This window comes from Triturus cristatus, chromosome 11, assembly GCF_964204655.1.
Source record: "Triturus cristatus chromosome 11, aTriCri1.1, whole genome shotgun sequence".
Lineage (NCBI taxonomy): Eukaryota > Metazoa > Chordata > Amphibia > Caudata > Salamandridae > Triturus > Triturus cristatus.
In genome coordinates this window covers 465,871,788-465,892,257 of record NC_140594.1, presented here as the reverse complement: position 1 = coordinate 465,892,257, position 20,470 = coordinate 465,871,788, and positions in this window count along the sequence as shown.

Genomic DNA, 20,470 nt, shown 5'->3' with positions numbered 1-20,470 from the left:
ACGCTAACATGGATATACAGTATGTAGCTGACAATTCCATTGCTGTTGCACGATATGTAACGTCTTACATTACGAAATCAGAAAAAACAGAATTGAAGGAAATGTGGGAAGAGATTTCTCACGAGAAGACTGTCAGTAAGAAGCTGTACAGTTTCAGTTTGAAGATGTTATCGCATCGAGAAATTGGATCCTACGAATGTTCAGATAGGTTATCTTCTGCAAGTCTCTACTCGAAGTCAAGAAGAATAATTTGGGCAAGTTTAGGCCTTGCAGCAATGAGAAATCGGGTACTGAAATCTGTTGGAGAAATTGAATATTTGGCCGAGAATGACCCAGAAAGTACAGATATATTGAAAACAAACATGTTGGACACATATTATCCCAAGAGAAGTCATCATCTGGAGAACATGTGTCTCTATGAAGTGCTGCAGAACTACATTTATTCACGGAAAGCTGCAGAAGACATCAACAGTGGAAAATATAAAGTTGTTGGTGAAGAAGGATGTTTGGTGAAGCAAACCAAAGGAAGTTTGATAAATCACCGGAAGCTGAGTTGCGACACAACCGACAAGAAAGAATTTTACTACTTGGCTCTTTTACAGTTGTTTAAACCATGGCGTACAGAGGATGAACTACTGGGAGAATTCCAGAGCTATGAAGATTCTTTTAATGCTTGCAAAGACAGCATACAATGCAGTACATTCTCAACTTATCTGCAAATGTTAAATGAAGAAATAGAACAGGAAACTACAATTGCAGCAGAAATAGCTAGAGACAGTTCTCAGGACAGCCAAAGTTCAGGAACATACAGTCAAGATCCCCTAGGACAACCAATCGTTGAAAATGAAGCATCAATAGCCATGAATGAAGTGGAAACGGCTATGAATCAAGCTCAAGAAGAATTTATAGACTTACAAAATTTGGAAAGACAACTGAATCAAGAGCAGCAACACATTTATGAAGAGATCAAAAACAAAATTGATCACGGATTTCTACATATAAAAAAAGAGTGCTCATGCACATCATTTCATCCAATCAGGATGTATGTAAGCGGACAAGCTGGCACTGGAAAAAGTTTCCTAATTAAAGTCATCAGAAGCTACCTAAAGCAAAAAACGGATTCTACTTTGTCTTGTGTGGTTACTGCTCCAACTGGGTTAGCAGCATATAACATAAAAGGAATCACCTTACATCGTTTGCTAATGTTACCAGTGGAGCATGAGAACAAAATACAATTCAACAAGCTAACTGGAGAAGCATCCTTGGAAGTTTCAAGAGTATTGAAGAAGATGCAAGTTCTCATTATTGATGAGGTGAGCATGGTATCAAACTTAATGCTTGCCTTTGTGCATTTAAGAATGCAGCAAATTTTGAAGACAGACTATGACGTGTTATTTGGTGGAAAACACGTCATAGTTTTTGGGGATCTTTTGCAACTTACTCCAGTTAAAGGACAACCAGTGTTTAATACTGTGACACATGAAGACACGAAGAAGTCATTGGGAAGCATTGGAAATACAAATATTCGGTCCTTCTTTGAGTACAAGGAACTTACAACTAATATGAGGCAAGCAAACGATGAAGAATATGGAAGTATTCTGAAAGATATCAGAATTGGACTACTCACAGAAGTTGGGAAAAAAGCATTACAGAGTCGGCTGCTACATAATTTATTTCCAAAGGAAGAAATAGTTGCAGAGAAAATATACAAGAAGATTGCAGAAAACAAAAGTGTCATCTGCTTAATGCCAACTCTACGTGAATGCTCAATATTTAATGAGGAGCTTTTGAAATTGGAAAAGGAAGAGATCAGGAAATTGGAAGCAGTGGACAAAATTGAGGATGGAAGAATTACTGTCACAGTAACAGGCAAACTGAAAAATAAATTGGACTCACTAGAGAAGAACATCTCCAAAACAGCAGGATTAGAAAAAAATCTATATGTTTGCATGAACTGTAGAGTATTTTTAAGGAGAAATTTGGATGTTGAGAAAGGCTTAGTGAATGGAGCGATGGGAAGAGTTGTGGGTTTTATTAATTATCAGAAAAAAGAAGGAATTGAATGTTTACAGATAAAATTTGATCAGATAGATGAAGTTAAAGATATTTGTCGTTGTACAGTTCGTTTTATGCTTGTGAAAGACTTATATGTACGTAGGAAGCAGTTTCCGTTTTCTCTAGCATATGCTGTAACTATCCACAAGTCTCAAGGATTGACTGTAGATTGTGCATTTGTGAACATTGGTTCAACTGTGTTCAAAGAAGGTATGGCATATGTAGCTTTGTCACGAGTCAAAACATTATCAGGTTTATTCATGATAGACTTTGATGACTCAAAAGTTAGTGCTGATACAAACTGTGTAAAGGAGTATAATAGATTAAGAAGAAGCTATGCTCCTCATTTAGGTCAGTATCCTGTGTTGGAGAAACGTGTAGTTTCTCGTAAAAGGAGAAATGAGAATATCTGTAATGAAGATATAGAGAAGAGGAAAAAAAAGAGGAGTGATGTAATTGCAAGCAAAAAGAAAAAGGACAATGAAGAACAGGTTGTAGGATGTCATTTTGAAAATAGCTCTGGTGTCAACTGCTACGCTAATGTAGTGCTGAATGTTGCATTTTATCTGGAAAGTTTGCAAGAGCAGATAATAGTAAATCAGGGAAAAAGATTCTGTTCAGAGTTGAGTCTCCTTTTTCAAAAGCTGAGTAAAGATAAAACTCAAATAGAAAGTGCTACTGATATTAGAAAACTTTTAGATGTATGTTCAGGACGAACACAGTTTTCTCAAAATGAACAGCAAGATGCACACGAATTTTTGATGTATTTTCTTCAGGTAGTGGAAGAAGAAGGAGTTCCCATTGACATTTTTTTTGGTCTCTCTTATAAATGGGAACATAGTTGTGATAATTGTTATAATATATGTGGCTCTATTGTTGATAATGAAAGGTTTATTTATTTGACATTGCCAGAGAGTAAAACAGTCACTTTTGCAAAATTAGTTAAAGATGCTAATCATAGCATGAAATGTGGTGAGTGTAATTCTGACATGTTTTCAACATTAATTTTAAGGGAATACGGACAGTATGTAATTTTAATGATGCAACGATGTAGAGCTGATGGTTCAAAATTGGATACTTTAATAAAGAAGTTTACAGGACAGCAATTATCAATTTCAGGAAAAACTTTTGTAACTGTTGCAATAATTTTCCATGATGGACCTACTGTTACTTCTGGACATTACACAGTTTATCTAAAATGTGAAAAAGGCTGGACACTGTGTAATGATTCCCAATTGATTTTCAAACAACGTTTGCCTTTTGATTTAGCAAATTCCTATCTAGATCTGGACAAAATAATTTTACCATTTTACTGGATTACCATTGCAATTTTGTAGAAAAAATATTTTTAAAATTATCATTTGGCCTAAAGGAAAGATAACCAATTGTAATGTGGACTTTTTAAATTTTTAATGCAATTTAGAAAAACCAATAATTTTTAGATAATCGGTAACTTCTGCATATTTTAAATTTTGGAATGCTATTGGACTGCCATTGGAAATTTTTTCAAAAATGATTTAAAAAATTACTATTTGGCCATGTGGAAAAGTAAGCAATTCTATTGTGGACTAAATAAATTATTCAAAAAATTTTCGTGAACCAAAATGTTACAGAGAATCGGTGAGATCTGGACAGATTAAACTTTAGAATTTTAATGGATTTCCCTTGGAAATTTATTCCAAAAAAAAAAAAAAAAAATACTATTTGGCCTAAAGGAAATGAAATCAGATGTATTTTGGAGTTATTTGAGATATAATATTGTGATTATACTTCTGAAACAAACATATCAGACGGTATTTTAAAGAAATAAGTATTGTTTTTAGATGATATTTTTTTAGAATAATATGCATTTCTGTAATGATAAGTTTAAGTGAGAAGAGATTCTGGGCTTTTTTAATACAATCTTTGAGATTGTTATTTTTTTTTGCCCGCTGTAAAATGATGAATGCAATTGCTTTCACAATTTATAGTGAAATGCAATATATTCTGAAAACAGCAAAAATAAGGCAAAAATATTTTTTTGAAAAAAATGTAAATATGTATACTGTATTATAAATTGTTAAAAAAATATTAATACTTTTTTCTTTTTTTTCAGATCGATATAGAAAATTTTCGAAAACTACAACCATTTTTAAAACTATTTTTTAAAAAAACAAATGAATAAATATTTTTTTGAGTGAGTATGGTAAGTCAATAATAATAATTGTAGTCTCTCAAGGACCTTGTAATTTGATAATTGATTTTTAGTGTTTTTTTTAAAAAAAAAAAAAAAGGTACGCGCACCGTACGCGTACGGTAAAAAAAAAAAAAAAAAGGTTTTAAAAAACATATGTAAAAAAAAGATGAAAGATAAGGTTGGCTCTTAAAAGAACCGTTGTGTTCATGCAGGGACAGAGGAAAGGAAGCATGGGAAAATCATTCAAAGCTACAAATGTGCTGATCTATTTTGTTGTTCACTAGGGAAACACTGGTCTCCCTATGACAAATTAGACCTTTACAAAATGTGCAATGAATATCAACCTTCCGAAATCGAAGGTTCATTTCCAGAGGGCCAGCAAAAGGCGATTCTCCCCCCACAGATGAAGGGCTCACCTGACCTGCAGAAGAAGGAGTCAGCCCTGCAGATGATGGTCCAGGCTGAGCTGCTGTGGATGTACTGGCTCGTCTTTCTGAAGAGTTACCTCCAAAAAGATGACCATGTGTCCTTCTGTGTACATCCTGGAGGTGTCTCTTCATGGTGTGATTCCCAAAGGAATACTTCCTGTTAGGATTACCTCTAGAAAGTACACGCTTACACAGCTTGCAAGTAACTAAGGGTGCATTCACCTTTTGCTGGCCTTCTGGAAAAGTAAAATAATCCCAAACATAAGAAGGCTTTTGTTTCCTCGATCTCTGCCTCAAGACAGTGCTGCTGGTGCTAGCCTCACTCTCAGAAGAGCTCTGCTGTTCTGCCATCGTATCCCAAAGACAAACCAGCTCCTTCTCCCAAGGGATCACAAGCAGAAATGAGGGGAATGGGTGTGGTGTAGGAGAGTTCTAGAACTGAAAGTAGTTTCAACCAATCAAAAGTTGTGTTTCAAGATCACATGACCTACCGTACGCTTACGGTACGCTTACGGTACGCTTACGGCAAAAAGTACGCGTGCGCGTAAAAAAGACACGCGCTTGCGCGCATGCGCATAACAGTCACTCCCCGGCACTTCCGCGTAACGTGCGCGTGTGGCGTAAGCGCGCACGCGTCCCACGCGCAGTACGCGCGGCTACGCGAAGTGCGTAACTATACGCAAGCAGCGTAGATAGATTACGGACGTTGCGTAAACCGTACGCTTACCGTGAGCTTACGGTACGCGTACTATAAAAAAAACAAAAAAAAAAAAAAAAAAAAATCTGGTAATACATTTTACATGTTTATTTTAAAAAATATATTAAAAAAAAATATTTAAGGATTTTAAAAATTTAAGCATAGTCTTTATAAAATGAAAGAAAATTAAATTAAAAATATGTTTGAAAAAAATGAAGAATAAAAAAAAAAATTAGCATTTAAAAAACCTTGCAAATTCACTGAAAAAACCATGGGTTTCACACACGTTATAGTTAGGAATTAGCATTTAAAAAACCTTGCAAATTCACTGAAAAAACCATGGGTTTCACACACGTTATAGTTAGGAATTAGCATTTAAAAAACCTTAGAAATTCACTGAAAAAACCATAGGTTTCACACACGTTATAGTTAGGAATTAGCATTTAAAAAACCTTAGAAATTCAGTGAAAAAACCATAGGTTTCACACATGTTATAGTTAGCTGGACATTTTACTCGTAAAAAACCAATGAAATTGCCCCGTTATAGTTAGTTCAGCTAACTATAACTCACGCGCCCGCAATGCACTGCTGATGACGTCACATATTACATCACTCATGACATGGTCAGTGACATCACTGATGACATCTCAAATGACATCACTGATGACATCATCCTTGTGATAGAGTGGCAGACCTCCTCTCACCTTAATATAAGCTTTGATACACACATTCAAAAATAGAGACTAAAATTTTCAAAACAATGGACATACCAATACCAGTTACAACAACCTCTTCAGTAATTCTAAGATCCACATACACATCCACTCATTCACCAACAGTCCTATACAGTCACTCATACATGTACTCACTCATCATATGTACTCATACACCTATACATCCTGTTACACAATGCCACTCATCCATAGAGTTACTCACACACATAGTCACTCATGCTAATAAAGAATCAAACATACATTCACCTGCATATACAGTTATACACACACCACCACACTTACTTCTACGGAAACTTACACATACTTAGTCTTTTAAACAATCACTTATAGAAACACATACTTATTCATACAGGAACTCTTTCAATCTCTCCCTCTCACATATACTCACATATATACACCAATAGTCACATATACTAGTTTAAAACATATGTAGTTACTCCTGAAGACACTATTGGGACAGTCAATCACTCACTAACACACCCATACACACACTCATCCACCCATACAGTCCTGCACACATGCTGTCTTCAACACATACAAACAGTGAGTCACTCATTCATGCACCTATGCACTACGTAATACCCCCCACCGAACCATACAGACACTCAGACTGATACTCAAAAAAACAACTACTAACCTATATAGACACCCATGTAGCTACTCACCAACCCATGCAGCCACTTATACACAAAGTGAGAGATACACTTAATCAGTCAGTTACACAATCAATTTTTTAAAAACAAATCATCCATTTAGACACTTATATACCCATTTATTCTTCCATCGACCTTGAGATATACATATATAAAACAAATTTAATTTTCAGAAAAACACACATTCACTGGATGATGTCATCAGTGATGTCATCAGTGATGTCATTTGAGATGTCATCAGTGATGTCATGAGTGATGTCACTGACCATGTCATGAGTGATGTAATATGTGACGTCATCAGCAGTGCATTGCGGGCGCGTGAGTTATAGTTAGCTGAACTAACTATAACGGGGCAATTTCATTGGTTTTTTACGAGTAAAATGTCCAGCTAACTATAACATGTGTAAAACCTATGGTTTTTTCACTGAATTTCTAAGGTTTTTTAAATGCTAATTCCTAACTATAACGTGTGTGAAACCTATGGTTTTTTCAGTGAATATATATATATATATATATATATATATATATATATATATATATATATATATATTACCTACTGGCGGTCGCCAGTAGGTAGTTATAGTTAGGACCACGTTTCCATAGGAAATCCGCAACATTCTATTTTGAATAACTTTGGCACCGGTCGACGAATCCTCGCGAATTTTTCAAAATAGGTGGGGCGCTCCGCTCCGCTCCTATCCTGAAAGTCTCGGGGGGATTCGTCAAGCGGGGGCTGAGATAAAAGGGGGGTCCCAAAACGCGTTTTTCCCATGCATTTTTCCATAGGACCTTTAGACACAGCTACAGCCCGAACGGCTGAACAGAATTACTTGAAATTTGGCAGAGAGCTAGTCCTCAGGTCAAGGAAGTGCCTTTTGTAGGTTTGGTGTAAATCTGTTCAGTAGATTCTGAGAAAATAGCCTTTAAATCAATATATATATCTGAGCCAGCTTACGGTGCGCTTACGGTGCGCTTACCGTACGCATACGGTGGCGTGCGCGAGCGCGATTCTGATTGGCTCTTAGATCTTAGTAAACATTCAAATCGGTCGAAACCAGGAAGCGGCGGCCGCCATTTTCTCTCTCGCTCTCTGAGTTGGGCAGCAAAAACGAAGCCAAAAAATGGCTAAAGAGGCAGTTTCGTCACATCCTAACCACCCAGCATTGATATAGGGGTCCCCAAACAACCCTCAAGCCCCAAAAAATTCGCCGATTACGCTTACCGTACGCGTACGGTAAAAATTATAAAAATTATCCACATTCTCCCCACCCCGTGTGCAAATGGTGCCCGAAGGGCACCATTTGTGCATGTCATATTACACATATCAAATTTACAAAGAATACATTTCTAAAAGATGCGCATAATATGTCCCCCATGTGCGCACGGTGCGCGAAGCGCATCGTGCGTATATGGCCCATCCCGCATAATGTGGGCACGCGGTGCGCGCAGCGCACCGCGTGACCACCATGTGTGCACGGCACTAACTGCGTAAAGTGGGCGCACGGTGCGCGAAGCGCACCGTGCACGCACGGAACGAACTGCGTTAACTGGGCGCGCAACGCCACGAATGGCGTAAAGTAACTTAGCATTTAAAAAACTGTACAAATTCACTGAAAAAACCATAGGTTTCACACACGTTATAGTTAGGAATTAGCATTTAAAAAACCTTGCAAATTCACTGAAAAAACCATAGGTTTCACACATGTTATAGTTAGCTGTACATTTCACTCGTAAAAAACCAATGAAATTCCCCCGTTATAGTTAGTGCAGGCAACTATAACTCACGCGACCGCAATCTTCTGCTGATGACATATGTGTCTTTATGAAAAAAAAATATTTGTAATATATGTATAGCTAAAAATTAATGGAAGAAGACATGGGCAAATAAGTGTCTAAATACAGTATTAGCATCAGCAGAGGATTGCGGTCGCGTGAGTTATAGTTGCCTGCACTAACTATAACGGGGGAATTTCATTGGTTTTTTACGAGTGAAATGTACAGCTAACTATAACATGTGTGAAACCTATGGTTTTTTCAGTGAATATATATATATATATATATATATAATCATATCTACTTGGTGTACTTCTCATTTGTTGCCTCGTTTCCTTGGTCAATAGTTTCCATATGTAAATACCTTGCAAGGTTTCTGTAACAGGGCATATAGGGGCATATTATCAAGCACTGCGTTAAAATTATCGCCGCTTTAGCGGCAGAAAACTGCCGCTAAAGCGGCGATAATGGGCTTGATAATATGCCGCAGAGAATTCCAATAGAAGGTCATGTTGACACCAGAACATGGGCTTCTATGGGAATTCTAAGGGGCATATTATCAAGCTCATTTTCGCCGTTTTAGCGGCGATAATTTTAACGCCCTGTCTTGATAATATGCCCCTCAGTCTGTAATGGAATCTCACTCTGTATCCTTTACTGATAATAAAGACTAATTTTCTCTCAAGAAATATGTGCAAAAGCAAGAAAATGTATATCCTAGATACGTCTCTAGTGTTATAAATGAGTCTCTGGAATACAGGAAAAAGGGTCTTCAAAGGATAATCACCAGTTGAAGTGCACACTTTGCCGCGCGAGGAAGCGCGAGCACAGCTGTGCTTGCTGAAAGCTCAACAACTAGACTGGCAACCAGATAAAGTCAACAGGCAGTTTATCCGAAAGGAAACCCATCTCCAGGGCATGACTCTACGGAGTCTTGAATAATAAATCTGGTGTCTTCTACTAGCTGCAGGGAGTAATTTAAGAACAGGAGGTCTACTCTGTCCAGCCCTGATACTAAATTTCTCTGCAACCCGCCCTGTAAGATATCTAGGTATCTTCACATCTAACAACTTTGCTGATTTATTTAAATGTAACTATTCCACCACTCTTAGCAAAGCTCATGGACTCTTGAATAAGTGGCAGAAATTGCCTATATCCATTATTTCGTGAGTTGCCATTATAAAAATATCTATTGTCCCATTATTTATTTTTCTATTTTCCAATTTTATTATTCTGGTTAAACAGGCACTTTTTCTGGAGATAGATCAACTGCTGCACAAATTTTTATGGCAGGGAAAAAATGGGGGTGAAATTACAGATGCTCCAGATTACAGTTGCCAATGGAGGGAAGGAAATTGAATAAGACGGGGTGTGGTGCCCTTGGTCACTTTCTATTGGGAGGGCAAATTAAAACATGGGCTCAGACAGTAGAGGACAAGGTAAATGTTATGCCTGATTTGATATTCTTCTTTCTCCAAATCCAAGAACGCCTTCGGACCTATCTCCTGATAGCGAATATCGCCAAAGATCATCCTATGTAGAGAACACTGTGGAATTAAACTAAAAGGGGTCGATAGCTTGCACCACTTGTTAACAGCAGGTCATACCTGGCATTATTTTTTGAGCTGTCGCCTAATAATGGAGACCTTGTAAATCGGAGGCAGCGTCATAAATCAATGGGTGTTGCGGTGGAACGAACAACGCAACACTCATTGCCCTCCCCATTCACGTAAAGTATAGCGTGAAAGATTGTATCATTTACAAGGCAGCCTTAAGCCATGTTGAGTGGATTTACACTGCATTGCAAATTAGGCAAAGCACATACTGTCACAGGAAAGTCAATCAAAGTGACATACCTGTGGTCATGTCAAGTTCAAGTCAAGGTAATGTTTATTTAGACCATTGGTCCTTAAACATAAAAGTAAAGGAAACATTCCTTCTTTCCATAATACAATATTATATTCATTTGTACACAGTAAACAAATGCATTACCATAATAAATAATTATTACCTTTCCTAATCTGTCCAATTATCCTAAAATGAATTTAATAAATTCCCGGTTTTATATACATTAAAAACTTTTTTAACCTCCAACATAAATCTCCCCAGTGCACAGGCGATATCTAAATAGATAATTTCCGTTCTGCTGCCTGTGTACGGTTCTGTATACCATATTTTATAAATACGGGTCATAAAAACAATTTCGGTGTATCAAGGACCTTAAGACAATCTAACAGTAAGGGGTCGATTCTGATCTGGGTCGGACAGCTCTCCGAGAGCTGTTCGTAGCCTTACCTTGCGACCGACTCGAACCCGGAGCCCGCCCGTCCTGGCGATGAAGTACGATGCGCATAACTGGCACAAATCCGACGACACGTAGGCTGTGATTCAAGCTTCATTTTCCGTACGACCCGTACCTCCGAACGCCGAACCGAGTCACCCGTAAACAGTATCCACAGCAGTTTCCGGCCAGAAAAGTACGATGCGCAAATCATACGCGCCGGATGGGTCACCATGTACAGCACGTCACAGCATCCGGAAAAGAAGCATATCAGGTACGATTCGCGCCAGAACACAATCCATGGCTACGAGACGGACCAGCTAGCAACGGGTATGAGACGGAGCAACAAGCAGCGTGTACGAGACAAACACATAATGAATCCCATCGCACAGGTCATACCAGTACTGTACATCTATGACCGGATCAGGAACAGATGCGGACGGCGCAGACGGTAAGTCAGACACCCACCACACAAACAAACGACAAGTACCCGCAAAATATCACACACACCCAGGGGATCCATATACTGGCCACTAGCAACAGGCCACAATAGCTGTTGCATGGCCATCACCACTACCACCCCCACTCATAGGGGACCTGTTGCCCATCACTCCTGCCACCCCCACCCATAGGGCTTATGTTGCCCATCACTCCTGCCTCCCCCACCCATAGGGGACCTGTTGCCCATCACTACTGCCACCCCCACCCATAGGGCTTATGTTGCCAATCACTACTGCCACCCCCACCCATAGGGCTTATGTTGCCCATCACTCCTGCCACCCCCACCCATAGGGCTTATGTTGCCCATCACTACTGCCACCCCCACCCATAGGGGACCTGTTGCCCATCACTACTGCCACCCCCACCCATAGGGCTTATGTTGCCAATAACTACTGCCACCCCCACCCATAGGGCTTATGTTGCCCATCACTACTGCCACCTCCACCCATAGGGGACCTGTTGCCCTTCACTACTGCCACCCCCACCCATAGGGGACCTGTTGCCCATCACTACTGCCACCCCCACTCATAGGGGACCTGTTGCCCATCACTACTGCCACCCCCCATCCATAGGGGTTTATGTTGCCCATCACTCCTGCCATCCCCACTCATAGGGCTTATGTTGTCCATCACTACTGCCACCCCCACCCATAGGGGACCTGTTGCCCATCACTCCTGCCACCCCCACTCATATGGCTTATGTTGCCCATCACTCCTGCCACCCCCACCCATAGGGTTTATGTTGAACATCACTACTGCCACCCCACCCATAGGGGACATGTTGCCCATCACTCCTGCCACCCCCACCCATAGGGGACCTGTTGCCCATCACTCCTGCCACCCCCACTCATAGGGCTTATGTTGCCCATCACTACTGCCACCCCCACCCATAGGGGACCTGTTGCCCATCACTACTGCCACCCCCACCTATAGGGCTTATGTTGCCCATCACTACTGCCACCCCACCCATAGGTCTTATGTTGCCCATCACTCCTACCACCCCCACCCATAGGGGACCTGTTGCCCATCAGTACTGCCACCCCCACCCATAGGGGACCTGTTGCCCATCACTACTGCCACCCCACCCATAGGGGTTCATGTTGCCCATCACTCCTGCCACCCCCTCCCATAGGGGACCTGTTGCCCATCACTCCTGCAACCCCCGCCCATAGGGATTATGTTGCCCATCACTCCTGCCACCCCCACCCATAGGAGTTCAAGCTTTCCATCACTACTGCCACCCCCACCCATAGGGGAACTGTTGCCCAACACTACTGCCACCCCCACCCATAGGGCTTATGTTGCCCATCACTCCTGCCACCCCCACTCATAGGGCTTATGTTGCCCATCACTCCTGCCACCCCCACTCATAGGGCTTATGTTACCCATCACTCCTGCCACCCCCACCCATAGGTCTTATGTTGCCCATCACTCCTGCCACCCCCACCCATAGGGGACCTGTTGCCCATCAGTACTGCCACCCCCACCCATAGGGGACCTGTTGCCCATCACTACTGCCACCCCCACCCATAGGGGTTCATGTTGCCCATCACTCCTGCCACCCCCACTCATAGGGCTTATGTTGCCCATCACTACTGCCACCCCAACCATAGGGGACCAGTTGCCCATCACTCCTGCCACCCCCACCCATAGGGCTTATGTTGCCCATCACTCCTGCCACACCCACTCACAGGGCTTAGGTTGCCCATCACTCCTGCCACCCCCACCCATAGGGGACCTGTTGCCCATCACTCCTGCCACCCCCACTCATAGGGGACCTGGTGCCCATCACTCCTGACACACCCACCCATAGGATGGGTGATGCGCCACACATCCATCATACACCAACTTTTGGTATGTTAGCAGAATACATCCCCCCTGACATCATGACAACGGTGTGTAGTCTGTGACAAATGCCCACAACAGTGAATATGACTTTGAACATACAATGTAACTACCATCACATGTGTGACCAAAAACTGTGTGTGGCCTACACAAGGCAAGCATCACAATAGCACTGTGTCAATGTGCAATAACAACCCCTCACTGTGTAGAACAAAAGTTAAGTGTGGGGTTCCAAACTGCAGCAAATGTTGAGCATTGTGGTGATGGGGTCTAAAACCTCCCTCATCACAGTGACCAAAAGGTAAGTGTCATCATGGTCAAAGCTGCAAATGCCAAACAGCATGTATGATTCCTGGTCCCAACACATGAAACACTTTTGTGGCAAAGTAGTCGTTGTGTCCCATACCCACAGAGATGTGGTGAGGCTAACAGTGCTGTGAAAACCTAACATACTCTCGGCCACATGCAGACAAGTACCACCCATGGGGGCTGACATTGCATACAGTGTACAATGACACAAATGTAGAAGTGACCATCACAAAGCATACACACATCTCAAAAATAAACACACAAATCAAAACATCCTGTGTAGACTGTAAGTGTCAGGTCACAAACTCACATTCCATGGCAGCAATGGAACCTAACAAAACCGGATGAATGTGCAGAATGATGTGATATGACTCACAGGGACAGCAGGGACAATCACAAAAACAATATCCAGACAATGGCCCACAACAGCAATACCAATGCACTGGTGCAGATGCACAAACACAAACAGGCAACCTCACACTGCACATCTGACACAACATGTGTGTGTCTCAGGATCCCCAGGCAACTACACAACACATGAGGGGGGCTGAACCACAGTGAGACAGATGTGGACACAGTATCATACAAAAGTAACCCATCCTTGGGTCCCCCTTAGTGGGCAATCAGGCATTGTGAGATGAGAGGAAGCACAACAGACACATGTGACACAAGCTGGAATGAACAACAACTAACACAGCAAGAGACTGACACACAACAGCACTACCCCCAGGGACCAGACATTCGGGTGACACAAGCATGCATGATACGTCCACAGTGATGACAAAGGTAGATGTCGTACAAACTGTGAAACCCAGACATGTGTCCTGTGCCACAAATGTACATCAAACCTACACAAACACAAATCCCTCAGCATGGCCCGTCATCCATGGACAAACAGGAGCTAGGGGCCCATCAATGCAAACATTCACAAATGGCCACCCTCAACACCACACACCCTGAACTGCACATGCACCCATGACAAACACAGTAATGTTGGGAGGAACTAAGGTGCACAGACTCATCACACAAGAACATTCTACAACCCTGATGAATTACAGACATACTGCACAGTATGAGGTACATGGCCATGACGTCAAAGCTCCCGTAACCTCCGGAATCCCTGCCACAGTCTCAGGACAACGCAGAAGCCAAGGAGAACCACAAGGCACACATGCTGACACCTGCCAACATTGCAGCCCTGAACCGGACGAGTGAGAGCAGTCACACACACACACACATGTCTCAATCACTGAAAGTCGCCACCTAGGGACAGCTACATGATATTGCGAACAAAGAAGTGCCTTGGGGACCCCTGACTGTGTCTCATCTGCGTCTGACCACATCATCACCACTCAGAACTGACAAATCCCAATGATGAAATACCAATTAACAGTAGTGTTTCATGCACCCACACATCTGGTAGCCCAGGACAAAGATGCGGGATAAACACAGTACAACTCAGCAAGCATCAACAACAGGAACATATCAAGGGAGCACTGCCTGTGTATGAAAAGGGATGTGGACACACACACACATGCTCACACAACACACACCATGGGCCCAGGCAATGTCACGGAACACCACACTTACTTGAGGAGACTCAACTCCTGTGGAAGCTCAGCTGTGCCAAACATAGTGCCAGCAGGTCTCAGTCATGTCAGCAGAACAGTTGGTCAGTCAGCCATCAGTTACCACCCAATGAAGGCTCTGGTTACAACAGGCTGGGTTCGGGATTGTCCCTTAAGTCATCTGCACATACTCAATACATATGTCCAGCAAGTTGCACAGAGGACCCAGTTGCTCCTACACCAATGATGCCCACACCTGCAGGTCCAGTGGAGATGCGACCACAGTCAGGGAAATAGACAAATTGGACAATGGGAGGCACATCATATGTGCATGCGTGCAAGCCACAGATTTGACCATGCAAATGAAATGTTTACAGAGATGTTCACAAATTGTTAATCATGACACACCCAGTTAGCTGCAAAGGATAACATGGATACCGACCAGAATAGGATACATATGTCATGGATCACATGGAGTACCTCACATCAACACCTCAGTTTTCAACATTGGAAATCCAGCATTATAACTGTAATGTAATGGTAAACATCATCAACATAATGTACAGCAAAATCAAATTCACAAGGATAAATAAAAATGCTTTATTCAGCCAAATTGCAATGCAAAAGCAAATGTCCTTTCAAAACAAAGGCCAATGGCCAGTCCATATCCAAATGTCAACAATGTGATTTGAGTGACAACTGTCACACGTTGCTTGCCTACACTGGTGAGGACAGGGGACATCCACTCGGAGGGGCATACATGGGGGCAGGCCAGGCACCGCAGGGACAGGATCAGGGCTCAGCAGAAGAAGGCAGTGAAGGGGTGGTGGATGCAGGAGAGTCACTGGCAACTGCAGTGGAGGTGTATGACATAGTGGGTGCAGTCACAACTGTGGGGTACAAGTGAGATGGGGTGGGTGCCAGCACAACTACAGTGGGCAGGTCAGATGGAGTGGACTGGGTCCCCACTGCAGTGCCCAAGCCAGACGGGGTGGTCGTGGACTCCACTGCAGTGCCCAACTCCATGGGAGCGGAATGGGGTTCAGGTGAGGTCGGCAGGACAGAGGGGGGCCACGGTCCCCACATCAGTGGCACAAACAGTCTGACAGGGGTGGGGGTGGAAGAGCAAGTGGTAGGGGGGGAGGGCCAGAGCATTTTGGGGATGGTGTATCTGTGGTTGGGGGAACCTGGGACAGAGTGTGGCGGGGGAACCTCTGGAATGGTGGCCTGAGAGATGGAGGACGGAGACTGTGTCATGGAGCTGCGGGGCAGGGATACGGTCTTGCTCTTCCGGCTCTGAGGGGACTTGCGGTGGGGGCCTCAGTCTGACTGCACCTGGGGGAGGGTGTCCGGGTATGAGGGGCACTCCCCTCTGTGTGTGGGGACTTCCTCTTCCCTTTGTAAGCAGAATCTGCTGGATCGGTGGGGAAGAGGCCAAGGTCACAGAGGAAGAGCTTATGGGGAGATGGGGTTGCAGGTGAGGCAAGGGAAGGGGTCTTGGAGGGAGAAGTATTGGAGGACTGCGGAATGGTTGTGGATGCCTGTGTGTGTGTTTGCAAACCATACCCTTTGAGTGTGGTATCAGTCCCCTGAGTTTGCTTGTGTGCACGTCTAGAACTTGGTTTGGGTGTTTGTGTGCTGCCCCAGTCTGTGGATTTGGGTGAATTTGCTGGTGTGTGTGTTCTTGGGACAGGTAGTGTGCTAGGAATCGTGGATGGGGCAGGGGTAGAAGGGGTGAAGGACTGTTGGAGGAGGGACACTGCTGCCGTCAGGGAGGAGGCCACGGACTGATTGGTCATCTGTAGGGCAGACATGCCCGATGAAATGCTCTTCATGAACAACACCAGTTGTGTCAACAGACTGGTGTGTGCATGTAGGACACTCAGCATTGATGTCTGCCTTACATGGATCTGTCGAAGCAAGTCCACAGACTCCACACTTAGGGCAGCTGGGGACACAGGGGCAGGGGGTGCGGTGCCTGGAACAAAGGAGACATGCTCCCGAACACGGGAGCCTCCACGGACCTCTGGGATGGAAGCCAATGGGAGGGTGGTGATGGTGGTGGTGGTGGCGGGGACAGCCTCACTAGCTGGGGTTTGGTGGCTGCTGACACCCGCCTCCACAAGGGAGTCATCCTCCGAGTTGCTGTGGCCCTCAGCTGGGGTGGATGGTGCTGCAGAATCCTCTGTGTGGCTCCACTCGGCCTCCGTGTCATTGGGTCCCTCTGACTCCTCGCCTTCTGTCCCAGTCAGGCTCTGTGGCTCCTCCTGGTCCGTGGAGCTGTCCCCTCCTGTGGCCGTGGATGAATCTGGATAGAATTAGTAAACAAAGAACAACAACAGTCACCTGCACTGACCACACACACCACAGTGAGTAGAGCACATCACAGGGCAAGCCCTGGCATCATCAGCTGAACAATGCTCAAAGTGCTCACATTGTTTAGAATAACCCAATTGACAGTCTCACCATCAACCATGGCACTCATATCCCTCCTGGACTTGAACCCAAATGTCTGGTCCATGTTGGATGCTAATACCCCAATGTGCAAACATGCACCACCTACACATTTGTTGGAAATGCAAGTGAACATGTAGGAGTATGTCACTATACACACATCACATCTCTTGCCACTGGCTCAGTACAGGTGTCAGGATGAAGGGATGGCCAAAGTCTCATTTCACATGCTTGTGATGCATACCAGCAACACACACTATGATGTTCTCATGTCCTGATAGTCAATGCCACAATGGGGTGCATGGAGCACATTTGACCCCAATGCAGGATCACTCATAGCAAGTTAAATGCCATGGCACTGGCAAGCCTGGAAAGTCAGTCATCACTGTCTCCTGTCACAAGGGCCGGGCATCCAGACAACAACAGTATGCACTGTGTCACAATTAACCCCTGGCGTAGCACTACGCTTCGCCCACGTAGTGTACGTAGCGCTGCCTGCTTCGCACTTTCCGAAGTAGGCGAAGCAGGGCAGCGCTACGCACACGCCGAGGGCGAAGCGTAGCTGCTTGCCACCCGCCACCCACCTCCCGCCTGCCCTCCTTTTAATAATATAAGCATTGAAAAATAAATTAAAGTAAGTCGACTTACCCGTAAGCGCGGCGTCTCCGGGGCTCCCTCTTTCTGTTTCTGATTTCTTCTGGCAAATGCGCATGCGCGGACACCCGCGCATGCGCATTTCTCGCGAGAAATGCGCATGCGCGGGTGTCCGCGCATGCGCATTTGCCAGAAGAAATCAGAAACAGAAAGAGGGAGCCCCGGAGATGCCGCGCTTACGGGTAAGTCGACTTACTTTAATTTATTTTTCAATGCTTATATTATTTAAAAGAAGGGCGGGCGGGAGGTGGGTGGCACGTAGTGGGGCTACGCGAAGCGCGTAGTGTGCGTAGATTTGGGCACACTACGTGCTGCTTCACGTAGCCCCACTACGCCCACTACGCCCACCCTTAGTCACAATCATAGGTCATGGGTAAAGCAAACTCTGCAGCTGACAATTCCACTTGTCCATCCCCTGCAAACAACATATCCCGGACCCAGATGACCCCACATCATACAAAACAGACATATGAGTCTCTGCGAACACAAATCCCTGTACATGAGCACATCGCAGTCTGCTGTGCATGAAACACGGCTGCCTGAAGTTCACAGTTGCATACACCATTGTGCACTGTCAAGTGATCACACACCTATATGTCACACAGGTCTTGTCTCTTATTGTCACATCTCAGATGTCCTGCTGACCCTCAAACTCATGAACACCCCAGTTGTCCTGAAAAGGAAGTCACACCACAATGAAACAGAGGCAGACACCTGAAGGCACATGTCACTAAGTACAACCTGGAATTTGATACACAGGAGTGGGATTACAGAGTGTTTCTAAATGTCCTTGAGTAGGCCTGACTGCCCATGTCTACGTGAAACAGTGTATAGCCCTGGACAGTAGTCAGGTGGCTAAGCTAGTGTGACACACTTGATATACATGCTGAGGTCCACAATTTGGAGTCCCCTGCGGCATGGGTGTGTTTGAAATACCCCAGGCACATGTGGCAAGTCAGACCAGCAATTGGAACACATATCAAGGGCACACACAGATCACATGTCAGATCTCAGGCATTGTGTAAACAATTGACCCACCCATGAAACACACAACAGAGTCACGGTAACAGATGCTGTCCGGAACCTAAAGCATAGCTGACTGCAGGGACACAGTGCCCTAGTGACGCAAGCCACAGACTGTAGGGTCCATACCTGTGGATCAGATGAGGAGGGTGCATCACACAATTGAAGGACATGGGTCCTGGACTACAAGACCTATATAATGTGGAAGTGTGAGCAGGCCAAAATACTGCAATTAGCATGTCAGACATAGTACACAGATTAGGCATGGATTTGCCCCCTCCTTGCTGCTGTCTGGCCTTCAGCTGCCCATCCAGGTCCGGGAGGACCACTGCCAGAATCCTGAGCATGTGGGGGGTCAGGGTCCGGTGTCCGCCCCTCCTGCGAGGAGGCGACAGCTTCAGCTGGACCCTTGCGAACCTCCGGGTCCAGCCCCGAAGGTCCTGCCACCTCTTCTGGCTGTTGCGGATCTGGCACTTGTAGACCCCCACTGATTGAACTGCCCGGGCGATGGTCAGCAAGATCTCCTTCTTCTAGTGGGCATCAACCTGTGAGGATGACAAAGTTACAAGTCCATTAACACACATGCCCCATATTTGTGCTGCACACAGTTGGATATACAGGTCCTCATCACAAAGGAAAATGAGTTACACAGGTAGCGCACCCATGGAAATGGACAAATGCCCTGCATGTCTGACATGTTAACTAAGCCTGGGCAAAGCACTACGCTACGCTCGCGTAGTTTGCGAAGTTCGCGCTACTTCGCACTACGCGAACTGCATGTAGCACAGTGCGAACACGCGTAGCGTAGTGTTGCGTAGTGCTGCGGTCATTTTTTGCTTGCTCGTGGTCCTCAAAGTCAAATTGGCAACCGCGAGCAAGCAAAATGACATCCCGGTGAGACTTTTTCCTTGTTCGCGATCAGCAACATCAAGTTGCCGATCGCGAGCATGGAAAATAAACCTCCCGGCGAGATTCCCAACGCGAGGAGGTCAGGTTTCTCATTGCGAGTGGTCGCATATGCTCGCGACCGCTCGCGATGAGAAACTACCAGTTCGCGTTGAGAAAGCTGCCGCTCGAGTAAAAATCTACTCGTGCAGCAGAAAACTACAGCTCGCACTGTGCAAGATGCCATTTTCAATGATTGCACAGTGCCGGTTGCTTGTCCGCACTGTGCAATCATTGAAAACGACATCTGGCACAGTGCGAACAAGGTACTACGCAGTTCACGAAGTGCTACGCGTAGCTCGCGTAGTGCGAACTGCACTTTGCGTAGCTTCGTGAAGTGCTACTTCGCGAACTACGCCCAGGGTTAATGTTAAC